Source organism: Trichosurus vulpecula, chromosome 2 (assembly GCF_011100635.1).
Source record: "Trichosurus vulpecula isolate mTriVul1 chromosome 2, mTriVul1.pri, whole genome shotgun sequence".
Lineage (NCBI taxonomy): Eukaryota > Metazoa > Chordata > Mammalia > Diprotodontia > Phalangeridae > Trichosurus > Trichosurus vulpecula.
In genome coordinates this window covers 7464993-7479023 of record NC_050574.1, presented here as the reverse complement: position 1 = coordinate 7479023, position 14031 = coordinate 7464993, and the positions used below count along the sequence as shown (strand labels likewise).

The following is a 14031-nucleotide window of genomic DNA, read 5'->3' as shown; positions in this document are numbered from 1 at the left end:
AGCTGTACTGTGAATTTGTTTTTGGAAAGACCCCAGCAGGGTGTCTAAGAAGTTTTGGGATGGTGATGCTCCATGTTGTGATATTTTGTATCGAATGCTTTGCTGCTGTGATAGACTGGTTGCAGATGGCTTATGGGGTATGGTTTTCTGGTGTCTGAATGAATGGTTTACTTCTTCCGCCTTCTCTGTGGAGAGTCTTGTATAATTTCCAATACAGAACCACACAGGAATTTTGACAATTATCACCTATATTGTTGTTATTGCCTTACACCATGGGAACAGCCAACGTAAAGACAAAGCCTGCAGAATGGAGCATCAAAAAGGAGGAGAAGCCAAAAGGCCAGTTTGGCTGCTTAGCGCTGAGTGAAGAGGAACTATGTGTAACCAACTTGGAGAGGTAGCTGGGGCCAGGTCCTGAAGAGCTTTGCAATCACAGAGGCATCTATAATTTCTCCCACATACTATAGGAGCCACTGAAATTTACTAAGTAGAAGTGATATGGAGAAAGAGGTCCATCACCTTCAGATTAGATTTTTTTTCTTTTGCAAAGCCTATTAAATTAGTTAAGTCAATCTATGTAAGTACCTGGGCAGCCTCTACAAGGGGAGGTGGCTCATAGGGGCAGTTTTGTTTCCCTGGCCCCATGAAAGGGAATTCTTTCTGCAGCCGGTATTCTAACGTGTTGAATGAATTCATACTTTGTTGTACCTCAACTTCAGAGGCCCCACTGACTGTACAATCATCTGCACACAAAAAGTCATGTGCAAACACTCCTTCCACTTTATTCTTGGCTTGTAGCCTTTTCAAATTGAATAATTTACCATCAGTGTGGTAGCTGACCTTGATTCAGTGTTCATTTTCATTGAAAGCATTTGACAACATGGCTGAAAATATCATGCTAAAAAGCATGAGAGCAAGCACACAACCTTGTTTCACTCCATCGATGACTGGGAAAGCCTGAGACCATCATCCATTATCCAGAAACCAGGTAAGGTAGTCTAACAAAGAACATCAAGAAAACACAGGTGGTCCACCAGTCAGCACCACACCATCTATATGTGGAACCAGTGGTTACAGCAAATTGAGAAGCTTTGAATGCTGTGGATACGTTCACTTACCTTGGCAGTGTACTTTCCAGGGATACTGAGGTCGACCTATCCATTGCCAGAGCTAGCTCATTGTTTTGGAGTCTCTAAAGGAAAGGAGAGCAGAGGTATTAGACTGACTAGTGTCAACCTGAAAGTTTGGCTAAAGGAGGCAAACAGAGCTAGGTGATAAAAACTTTTATATTACTTATTCATTTATTCCCTTGAAGTTAGTAGATACACACATGTATGGAGCCAGACAAAGTCTGACTGCCTGAACAAAGATCAGCCAGTCAGACACGCTGTAACTTGACTCTAGTTTAGTGATGCCATTTTCTTCTTCTGAGAATGAAGGACAACAAACCATTCAGGAAAATGGTGGAGAGGGGTACGCGTAGTACCTGAAAGAAATAAAAGGCCTCGTTTGAGCTGGGAGTTGAAATCAGGTCTTCTTGACTCCAGCCCCAGTGCTCCATGCACTGTGGGGCCATCTAGGGTTCCTTACTAGTAGCTTCATTGTCCTGGTCACCCAGGCTGAAACTATGCCACCATCATCGAATTCTCTTCCATATCACATGAATAAAAAAAATCCTATTCATTCCCATTATATTGATATCTCTCTCATCAATCTTTTATTCTCCATTCCCACTATCATCACCCAAATTCAGGCTCCCCTCCCCTCAGACCTAACTATTGTAAAAGTCTCCTAACAGATCTCCTGATCTTCACTCTCCCACTTTTCAATCTGTGATATCTATAACTTCATAAAGTCTTCTGAAAATGCTTGGCATAAATTATTCTCAAAAACATTCATTGGATGCACAATGTACGCATGATATCCTACTCTTAATCTAGTATTTAAGACTCTGCACACTCTAGTCCCAACCTTTCCAACACAGTTATTTAATTCCTAATTCGAATCCTTGGTTCCAAACAAATCATTCTACTCACTTTGCCTTCAGCAGACCTGGGGCAATTCTCCCAAAATGACACAAGGCTCTTTCTGAGAAAAAACTTCCCATAGCTGAAATAATTGGAAAACAAATGGCCCCATCACATGCAGCACTGGAAAAGTTTGTAAAATGCAGTGATGATCAGGAATCAAGATCATTCAACAGCATGAAAATGGAAGCTACTTTCCTACAAAGCTATTAAACTATAGATTGAGGGGGAAATGCAGTTTCAATGTGGAGAATACTGTGGAGGATATACTAAGGCAGGGAGAAAAAAATAACTTAGCGTTGTGTGAAGAACAGCAGAGAGCTTTGAATATACCAGTATCAGTGATTCCAGTGCTATGCTTGGGCCTTGGCCAGGAAATGGGGATGAATATTTATCAAGCAAAAAAGAGAACTTTGAAAAGGAGACAGAGGATTTCTCCAAAGTTATCAGTAAGGAACTAGGAAGAATCTCAAACTTTGTAGCTGTGCTCAGCAAGTTCTGAGTTTACTTGACTGCCACAAAAAACAACTCGCCCCTCCCTGCCCCCCAACACTATATGCCTTAAAGAAATTGGAAATAATAATACAACGGTAAGTCCTAAGGAAGCAAGGAAAAAAAGGGGGGGGGGGACAATATTGCAATAAATTGGTTTTGTGTTACAAAATCTTGCACTGAAGTGTGAAGTGAAATTGAGTGAAGATTAAGTCTGGAGAACTGCAAAGTAAAGAGAAAAGGAATTTAAAAAGTAGAAGGAAATAAGAGTGTTGGAGAAGGAAACAAGAGAAGTGCAAATTGGGAGGCCCTTAACTAAGGTCCACTGGAGGAATACAAAAAGAAAGGAATAAAGAGCATGGAAGTAAGTAGGGGTGAGAGAAGAATGGGGAGAGTGTTTAAGGACAGCCAGAATCTTCACTGACACAGTGTGAATGCAGAGCTTTAAATAAACATGTCTGAATTTGGAAAAAATGAAACTTTGATCTAATTTTGATCCCACTTCAAAAAAAAAAAAAAGAACCAGGGAATTTTTTGATTAATGCCTGAAGGTAGACTGGCAAAGTTAAGTCTGAAAAATAAAAAGATTTGATTTAGCTCTTTGGGTGAGTCAAAAAAATAAAGACATAGTCATAGTTGCTGGGAGCATCAAAAAGATTTTTTTTTTTAAAAAATGAGCCACCCAAATACATGGGAACCTTGTGAAAAAGGATTAGCTATGTGTTTCAACAATCCAGCTAGCAGCTTCTGTGGGGGTATAAGATCCACCCAGAACCAGCACCCAGAAAGCTGCCAACAGCACAGGCTCTTTTGATCTGCTTAACTAAGGAAAGCAAGGTGACGGAGTTGACAAGCTTACTTTAATTCAGCACACGAATATCATTCACTTAGTTCAGGGGAAGAGACCAGCACCCTGAACTTCAGGGCAAATTACAAACAAATTACAAACATCAACAGACAGACCTTGTCTGATTCAAATCCTAATACATAGTTACCAGAGTTCAACAAAGTCTCAGCATCCAGGTTTACAAGCTGGAGGGCTCCTTAGCTACAGCTGCCCAGAGTCTCCTCATCAACACCATCTCAAGAGCCCTGCACAAATGGCTCTGTCCTCCCTTCTTATAGGACTTCAGACGTCATCAACCGTCATCTGAATGACCAGAGCTTAGGCTCTGGTGATTGGTTCTTGAGTTGGCCCCTCCCCTTAGGACCCTGGGAGGTTCACATCCATATAGATTAGGTTAATACCTAATAGGGCATGGCTCTGGAGTTAGCACCTCCCCTTAGCCAGCCCCACCTTGGGCCCCACCCCAGTCACCAATCCACACCCACATAGGCTTAGCACCTAACAGATAGGGGTTTGGGCCTGGGGCTTAGCACCTACTAAGACTCAATCAAAGACACTGAATTAATCAAAGGAAACAAAGGCCAAACTCTTCAAGGGCACTTGTTGAACTAAGTGCTAAGGAGCCCATTTTGCTTACCAACACACTATGGCCACTTGTTACAAAGCTAACATTTATTCTAGGGAAAATTTTGTTTAGAAGCTACATTGCAATTCTAGAATATTAGGGAATTTGACCAATCTTGGAATATATAGGGAGGTACTAATTATAATGATAGCACCTACATCCCAGGATTGTTGGAGGAATTGCGTAATTCTAAAGTGCTTAACATAGTGAGCACAGTACAAATGTTGATTGATTACTATTACTGGATTTTGGAGTAAATAAAGGTATCTAAGATAATAATGTAATGATTTTCTAAGAAGGATAAGAGTCTATATAATTGATTAGATAAAATGTGAATTGAGAAGAACTCAAGAACTTTGGCATTTAAAAGTAAACATGATATTCTTTAACAGTTTTCTTATATTGTGGAATTTGGAAAGACTATTAGACATATGCTTAGAAATGTGAATCCTTTTGATTGGAAGGAGATGGTTAAAATATTTTTCTAAGATATTGCAAACTGTTGTTAGAAAGTCCAATTCTCTATTGAGTTATTTAAATGAATGTAACAAAAATCTTTAAAAATAGTAATAATGAAGTACCTTTCGCCTTAAATTCTTATGACTTAATAAAAACCACTATTAAATACTCAATGGGTTAAGTTTTCCTCTAAACTAGCTTCCTGAAGGGAAGGACTTCTGGCTTACTATTCATGAATACCTAAGCATTCTAAAGTACTACAAAAAGGTTTCCAAAATTCTTTTTCTTTAATTTCTTTAAAGTGCCTGCTTTTATTTGACCAGGTCTTAGATCAGTGAATGGGTATAGCTCCCCCCCCTCCCCAAGTAATGTCATCAACCACATGATATGCTTGGGGAGACCATAAAGTCTTCTGTTCATCTGTGTTGGGGGCAGGGAGGGAATTTAGGGGACCATTCACTTAGGTTCTGACAATTTAAAATAAGTGTGAAAGCAGAAGATATATATTTTTTTAATTTTTAAGGATTACATCATTCACATGTTGACAATCCTTTCAGATTATTTTAACCCCAATAATATCCAAAGCAGCCAAACTGCTTTTGCTCTATTCTAAAAATGCCCCTTTCTGTGTCAGCAACTTCAAAGACCAGATAAGATTGACAAGGGGTGTCTTTCCTGTTGGTGACAGGATGTTTGCAACCAGAACAGTGGGATTTCTGTTACTTTGATATTCTAGAGACATTTGAATCTTGGGATCATAAACTCTAAGTGACCCTACCTTGTCAATAGTCTTGTTCAACTAAGAACTTCCTTTCTTTGATATGGAGATCATAAGCTGGAGTTGGGATTGTTACTTAAACCTTGTCTTTCTTCTTCCAGTCAATCCAGTTTGCTTCTGATTCCATGATCATGTATCTGCTAGCTTCAAGGAAATAAACTACATAAATTTGTATATCACCTAGCCTGTTTGCCTCCTTTAACCAAACTTTCAGGTTGACAATGTAAAGCAATACTAGCAGCTCCCCAGGCCCATCCTCCTCTTCCTGTTCTAGATTTATCTTACATAGTTCATACTTTGTATAGTAGGACAGCCTTCCTAGAGGTAACTCTATATAACTGCATCATACAATATTTGGAATGATCAATGATGGAGAGAGCTATCTACATCCAGAGAAAGAACTATGGATTGTGAATGCAGATTGAGGCACACTTTATGATCATCTTTTTTACCCCACTTTGTTCTTTTTTTACAACTTGATTATTGTGTAAATAAGTTGAATGCGAAGTTATATGTAGACGATATATCGGATTCCAAGCCGTCTTGGCGAGGGAGGGGGGAAGGTGGGGGAAGAAAATCTGGAGCTCAAAACTGGAACTGAGTGTTGTAAACTAAAAAAAATCTCAAAAACAAGACATCAAAAAATAAATAAATGTGGAAACTGGAAAAAAAAAAGCAAAAAAAATTTAAAAATGTAAAAATCAGAGTCCTTAAGACCCACTCTCCTTAAGAGACAGCATACCAATCTCATTTTTTAATTGGGGGCCCATTTATTATGTCACACTCTGACAAAAAAAAAACAAACAAAAAACCCACGGTCCATTTAGAAACATTGGTGGTAGACAATGGAGGGCCAAGATTCATCATACCCCTGCTTGTTGATCCACATTTGTTCAAAGGCGGAGCCTCCAAAGCAGAAAGGGTATTTGTGCTCAGGTGGGGCAATGGTATTGATTTTCATTTTCTGGGAGTATGGCTGCAATCTCTTTCTGCATCCTGTCTGCAATGCCTGGGTCCATGGTGGTACTGTGAGGCAATACTGTTTTACCATACAAATCCTTACAGATGTCAACATCAGACTTCATGACTGAGTTGAAGGTAGTTTTGTGGAGTCCACAGGATTCCAAACCTAAGAAGGATGGTTGGAAGAGAGCTTCTGGGTACTGCCAATGGTGATAACCTGACAATCAGGGAACTCAAAAGCTTTTCCAGAGAAAAGCAAGATGTGATAGTGGCCATCTCCTGCGCAAAGTCTAGGGCTATGTAACACAGCTTCTAGATGTCACCCATGATTTCTTTCTCGGTTATGATAGTGAAACTGTCTCTTCTCTGCCAGGATCTTCGTAACAGTTTCTCAGGGCACAGCCAACCAGATTCAGGCAAATCATAGTATGTGGAAGGGCATGACCTTCCGTGAGTAGCACAGGGTGAACTTCAAGGGCCCCAAGGGGCTCATTGTATTAAAGTATGACTACAGATCTTCTCCATGTTATCCCAGTTGGTGACAGTTTCATGTTCAATGGGGTACTTCAGAATCAGAATACCTCTCTTGCTCTGGGATTCATGCACTATAGAAGTGTCTTTTTGGCCTGTACCTACCATCACACCCTGATGTCTCAGAGTCCCCAACAATGGAAGGGAAGACAACCTGAGAGGCACTGTCTGCTGCAGAGTCAGCTTTGCACAATCTGGAACAACTGAAAGAGTGGAGGTGGTATGGCACCTAGAGGCAGCAGGGAGGCAAGTGTAAGCTGGGTGGAAGACCTCACAGCTCTCTGAAATTCTTTAGGGGGAAAACCAGGCATGTGGTAAATACTATAGAAATGAACTATTGCTACCTCTTTAATTGATTGTACTTACACCATACTAAATGATGGGTTTTCGATGCCATTAGATGTGATTACTAAAATGTCAAGGGATATAGGATGACTGATTTTCCCTGTAACTTCTTTTGAAAATGCATTCTATTGAACCATTTTTCTCTTGTCTTATAACTTTAAAAAGTACCCCAGTTGGTAAGGATAATTTTGATCTGGATGCTGTTAGATATTATATGTATTTTTTAGAGAATGTGAAAAAAAATTTGAAAAATGACTAACTATTGGGAGAAAAGAACAGCAAAATCCTCCAGAGAGATCTGTCTGTGAGGTTTCTTTGAACTTCTTACTTAACCTGTGAAAAGATCTTCCCAGCCCCGCTGATATTGTTCAGAGATTGTATAAGGCTACAGTTTAAGGCACCAGGATCTCTTCCAGCCAAAGTAAGGAAACTTATGGGTTCAACTTTAAATAATAAGTGAGCTTCATCTGCCATCATTAGGAAATCATGAAATGATATGTTAATAATTAGTACTTCTGTCTAGATTTGAACCCAAATTTTCCTAAATCCAATTCCCGAGTTCTATTTTTTAGAAACATTGTTGTCATCTACACAGTTCAGAATATCAATCTGAATTAACAGAAAAAGTGTCTCAACTGTCCAGATGTTCCAGCATACTGACTTTACCATAAGATTGAGGACCCAAGAAATAATAATCATTTACAAACCTAGCATCTCCATAGTGATTTGAGGTATTGCAAAATATTTGACAAATAATGTTTCATGTGTAGGTCACATCAATCCTGGGAGGTAGGTGATATTATTATCCCCACTGAATGACACTTGCTGAGTATCGTTCAGCTAGGAAGTTTCAGAGACTGAATCTGAACTTGGGACTTTGGGCTGTAAACACAGCACTCTATCCCATGTTAACTAGCTGCTCAAAGCAGTACAGAAACAGGTGTTCAACAGATAACAAAATATTTACGTGAGGAATTTTTGTACCAGTAAACAACAGGATACAAAGTGAGAACCAATTAATTGGGGAGTTGCTGAAGAAGATACAATATATGAATGCCATAAAATGTCAAGGAGTAATGATGAACATCACGATTTTTGAGAAAAATGCATTTAATTTATAGGATTTTATGCACAGTATGAAATCTGAAATGCCTGAGGTCTCCTACTGGGAGGTCTAATGAAGTTTGTGCTACACAAAAAGGCCTTCCCTTGCCACTTAGATCCAAAAGTTTTGTCTCTAGCTCTAGGTCAAAGAAGCCCTTTCCACAATTATTGCTTCATTCCAATAAGAATATTCTATTGTCTAGTGATATTGCTCTTCCAGAGAAAAGCAAGTAAGGGATAAACTCTGGCTGAAGGCCTTCTAAAAACAATGAGTCCATACAGAAATTCTCACAATGATTTTTCTAATGCTGGACTACTTCAGTAGTCCATTTGAATGCCCTTCTTTTTTTCTTTAATTTATTTTTAGTTTTCAACATTCATTTAGTTTTAGAGTTTGAAATTTTCCTCCCATCTCTCCTCTACCTACCACCCCAAGATGGCATGCATTCAGTTTACCCCTTCCCCCAGTCTGTGCTCCCTCCTATCACACCCCCACCACTCTTATCCCCGTTCCCTTTACTTTCTTATAGGGCAAGAAAGATTTCTATACCCTATTGCCTTTATATCTTATTTCCCAGCTTCATGTAAAAACAATTTTTAACATTTGCTTTTAAAACTCTGAGTTTCAGTTTCTCTCCCTTCTTCCTTCCCTGCCCACATTCACTGAGAAGGCAAGCAATTCAATATATGCTATACATGTGTAGTTATGCAAAACATTTCCATAACAGTCATATTGTGAAAGACTAATTATATTTCCTTCCTTCCCAACCCGACCCCCATTTATTCAATTTTCTCCTTTGACCCTGTCTCTTTTCAAAAGTGTTTGCTTCTGACTACCTCCTCCCCCAATCTGCCCTCCCTTCTATCATATCCCCCCACTTCCCTTATGTCCTTCCCCCTTACTTTCCTGCAGTGTAAGATACCCAATTGAGTGTGTATATTATTCCCTCCTTAAGCCAAATCTGATAAGAGTAACATTGACTCATTCTCTTTTACCTCCCTCCTCTTCCCCTCCATTGTAACAGCTTTATTCTGCCTCTTTTATGTGAGATAATTTATTCCATCCTATTCCTCCCTTTGTCCTTCTCCCAATATATTCCTCTCTTACTTCTCAACAATCATTTTATTATTTAATATTTTAGTTTTCAACATTGATTTCCACAAGATTTTGAGTTACAAATTTTCTCCCCATTCCTACCCTCCCCCCACTCCAAGATGGCATATATTCTGATTGCCCTCTTCCCCAGTCAGCCCTCCCTTCTGTCACACTCCACCCCATCCCTTTTCCCCTTACTTTCTGGTAGGGCAGGATAGATTTCTATGCCCCATTCCCTATATATCTTATTTCTCAGTTGCATGCAAAAACAACTTTTTTTTTGAGCATCTGCTTTAAAAACTTTCAGATCCAAATTCTCTCCCCTCTTCCCTTCCCACCCATTCTCCCTAAGAAGGCAAGCAATTCAACACAGGTCATGTATGTATCATTATGTAAAACACTTCCACAATACTCACACTCATGTTGTGAAAGATTAACTATATTTCCCTCCATCCTATCCTGTCCCACTTTATTCAGTTTTCTCCCTTGATCCTGTTCCTTTTCAAAAGTGTTGGCTTTTGATTACCTCCTCCTCCTACCTACCCTCCCTGCTATCATCCCCCCTTTTTTATCCCCTTCCCCCTGCTTTTCTGTGGGGTAAGATACCCAATTGACTGTGTAAGTTATTCCCCCCTCAGGTCAAATCCAATGAGAGCAAGATTCATTCATTCCCTCTCACCTGCCCCCTCTTCCCTTCCAACAGAATGGCTTTTTCTTGCCACTTTTATGTGAAATAAGTCATCCCATTCTATCTCTCCCTTTCTCCATCTCTCAATATACTCCTCTCTCATCCCTTATTTTTTTTCAGATATCATCCCTTCATATTCAACTCACCCTGTAGTCTCTGTCTATATATATATACATGCATGCATATGTATGTATAGATACATACATATACACGTGTGTACATATATATTATATGTATAATATATATTATATACATACACATATATAATATATTATATATAGGTATATTCCCTTCAACTACCCTAATACTGAGAAAGGTCTCATAACTTACAAATATTATCTTTCCATATAGGAATATAAACAGTTCAACTTTAATAAGTCCTTTATGATTTCCCTTTCCTGTTTACCTTTTCATACTTCTCTTGATTCTTCTATTTTTAAGTCAAATTTTCTGTCCAGCTCTGGTCTTTTCATCAAGAATGCTTGAAAGTCCTCTATTTCACTGAGTATCCATTTTCCCCCCTAAAGTATTGTACTCAGTTTTGCTGGGTAGGTCATTCTTGGTTTTGATCTTAGCTCCTTTAACCTCTGGAATATCATATTCCAGGTCCTCTGATCCCTTAATGTGGAAGCTGCTAGATCTTGTGTTATCCTGACTGTTTATGCAATACTCAAACTGTTTCTTTCAAGTGGCTTGCAACATTTTCTCCTTGTCTTGAGAGCTCTGGAATTGGGCTACAATATTCCTAGGAGTTTTCCTTTTGGGATCTTTTTCAGGAGGTGATTGGTGGATTCTTTCAATTTCTATTTTCCCCTCTGGTTCTAGAATATCAAGGAAGTTTTCCTTGATAATTTCTTGAAAGATGATGTCTAGGCTCTTTTTTAAATCATGGCTTTTGAGTAGTCCAATAATTTTTAAATTCTCTCTCCTGGCTCTATTTTCCAGGTCAGTGGTTTTTCCAGTGAGATATTTCAGTTGTCTTTTTTTTTCCATTCTTTTGATTCTGTTTTGTAATTTATTGATTGCTCCATTCTAATTTCTAAGGAATTCTTTTCTTCAGTGAGCTTTTTGACCTCCTTTTCCTTTTGGCCAATAAAGCATTTTTCTCCTCATTGGCTCTTTGGACCTCTTTTGACATTTGGGTTAGTCTATTTTTCAAGGTGTTATTGCCTTCAGTATTTTTTGGGTCACATTTAGCAAGCTGTTGACATTTTTCATGATTTGCTTTCATCACTCTCATTTATCTTCCCAATTTTTCCTTTACTTCTCTTACTTTTCAAACTCCCTTTTGGGCTCTTCCATGGCCTGGAACCAATTCATATTCTTCTTGGAGGCTTTGGATATAGGAGTTTTGACTTTGTTGTCTTCCTCTGGTCACCAAAGTAAGATTCTATAGTTTCATTTTTTTATGCTGTTTGCATATTTCCCAGCCAATTACTTGACTTTTGAGCTCTTTGTCTAGGTAGGAGTGTGCTCTAGTGGAGAGGGCTCTGTCCCAAGTTGCAGGAGTTTTCCACAGCTGTTATCAGAGATACTTCTTGGTACCTGTAAATTTTCAGTTCTTCTAAGGTAGCATGATCCAAGGAGAGGTGTTTATTCTTGTCCTGGCCTGCGAGTGAACATGAGAACTCTTTTCTCCTTTTGAACTGTAAGGATTCCCTCTCCACAGCTGCAACAAGCTCTGTTATGCCACTCTATCATCCCAACACCTGTGGGCCTGGAGCAGCTGCTGCTGCAACCACCTCTACCACTCCAGGGCTGGGGCCTGACCCACTCTTCTTTCACCCAGGTCTGACAGAGCTTCCCCACTGACCTTTTACTTTGTCTTTGACATTTGTAGGTTGAGAAGTCTGGAAACCATCACAGCTACTAGTGATTCAATGCCTGCTCCATCAGCTCTGTGCCAGTGTAGGTGCAGCCCATGCTGGGGTGCAGTATATTCTCCCTACTGTCCTTCCAGACCTTGTTGGGCTGGAAACCTGCTTCACTCTATCATTTTGGGGGTTCTGTAGCTCTACAATTTGTTTAGCGTCATTTTTTTACAGGTATTTGGAGAGATCTGGGGGAGAGCTCGAGTAAGTCACTTCTTTTACTCTGCCATCTTGGCCCTAATCCTGAATGCCTTTGTTTATTCATGATAGTGATAAGATTTCTAACTAGGATTAATTCTCTGATGGAAAATAAGGGATGACTTGCCCAAAGGGCTTTACAACATTGATTATATTTCTAAAGTTTCTTTTCAGTATGGATTCTCATCTCCAATAACCTTTCAGTGGCAAGAAAAACTCTGCCACATTCATGACATTGATGAAATTTATCTGTATTGTAGATTATTTGATGTTCAGCAAGATGTGAACTCTGTTTGAAAGGCTCACACTGATTACATTCATAAGGCTTCTCTACACTGTGGATTCTCTGGTGTTCAGCAAGATGGGAATTAAATCAGAAAACTTCATACTGATTATGTTCATTAGTTTTTTCTCCAGCATGGATTCTCTTATCAATGGGCAACAAGATTGGAATTCCATTGGAAAGCCTTCCCACACTCATTAAATTCATAAGGTTTCAATCCAGTGTGAGTTCTCTGATGTTTGGCAAATTATTTGTTCTGTTGGAAAAGTTTTTCCATGTGGATTGGATTCACAAGGTTTCTCTCTAGTGTGGATTCTCTGATACACAACAAGGTAAAAGTGTTCACTAAATGCTTTACCAAATTTCTCACACTGATGATATTTTCTCATTTGGATTCTTTGATGTCAAGCAAGACTAGAGCTTTATTTGAAAGTTTCCCACACTGATTACTTTCATAAGGACTTTCTCCAGTGTGGATTTGCTGATGTTTATCAAGCATAGACCTGCACGAGGAGTGAAAAGAGCTCAATTTTTTCTTAAAGTGAATGTCAAAAATTGTTCTTGCATATAATTGGGAAAAACAAAATTTTAAAAAAGAAAGGAGCTTCATCTGAAGGCCTTCCCAACTGATTATATTCAAAAGGTTTCTTTCCAGTGTGAATTCTCTGATGGCCAATAAGGATTGATCTCCACAAAGGCAGGAAGGAAACTGATTTTTGTTCTATTTCCCTAGTCAAAAAGAAAAATTCTCAAACTTAAAGAGGCAGAATCAATGATCTAAAAAAGCCAACAGCGCACATGAGAAGGATTATTTAATTTACAATGAGCTTCACTTACAGTAATCTTTACAATACATCTATGACACAGGCAGGGCAGGATTGTCAGGATGGCAAAATGGCAGATCCAAAATCATTGAAACAGAGGAACAAGGAGGGAAGTCTTTACCTTCCTTGCAGCAATCACCAGATCCCCTGGAACATCTCTGGGGTCGTCATGACCTGCATGTCCTGGCTTCACACCTCAGGCCGGGAGGTCAGCATGGCTGAATGACGTGACCCAAATCCCCAAAGATGGAACTAAGACTTCAACCCTGTGACTAAGGGGCTCCTTTCACATAAAGAGGGCCTTTCTCCATTGCAGTTTAAATAATTTCTTCAAACACCTACTTAGTTTTAAATTTTATCTTGTAATTTTGTCAGGTAATCTTCCTGCTTTTCTGTCCTCATCAGTTTTGGTGCACTATCACAAGGTTATTCTTTTTAAATTTCTTGTGATAAAAATGAGAAATAGGGTTACCCTTTTGAAATGTCATGTAACAATATACACCAATAATATTCAGTGTTGTATCCAACTTTTTTCATATTCTATTAAAATGAATTGATATTTTGTCTTTTCCTGTACATATACAAAATGTTCATATAATTTGGCTATCAAATTATTAAATATAATAATTTCCCCAGTGAAGCTTTTTAATCTTTTTTTTTTCTGTTGACAGATCTTAGACCACAGCATGACTGGAAGCAGCTTTTTTCTATTCCCCTAAGGTAGAATAGATTGTTTTGAGCAATTACTTCTTTAGGATAGCTATTACTCATGTATTTTTTAAAATGTATCTTCAGTGATTCCAAACTATGATCAATACATATATACCATTCAATGATTTTGGTGTTTATGCAGTAATTACATCAAACTCTGCCCACTTCTGACTAAGTGAAACAAATTCT

General features: G+C 38.8%; 1 protein-coding gene across 1 annotated transcript in view; it reads right to left on the bottom strand.

Moving 5' to 3' along the window:
• The window catches only part of LOC118836178 (zinc finger protein 665-like), a 91927-nt gene extending 90778 nt beyond the window's left edge, over positions 1-1149 (bottom strand). The window contains exon 1 of the mRNA XM_036743539.1: positions 1119-1149. The gene's annotated coding sequence lies outside the window, so the exon portion shown is untranslated. The remainder of the gene's footprint in view (positions 1-1118) is intronic.
• Between the last annotated feature and the right edge of the window lie 12882 nt (positions 1150-14031).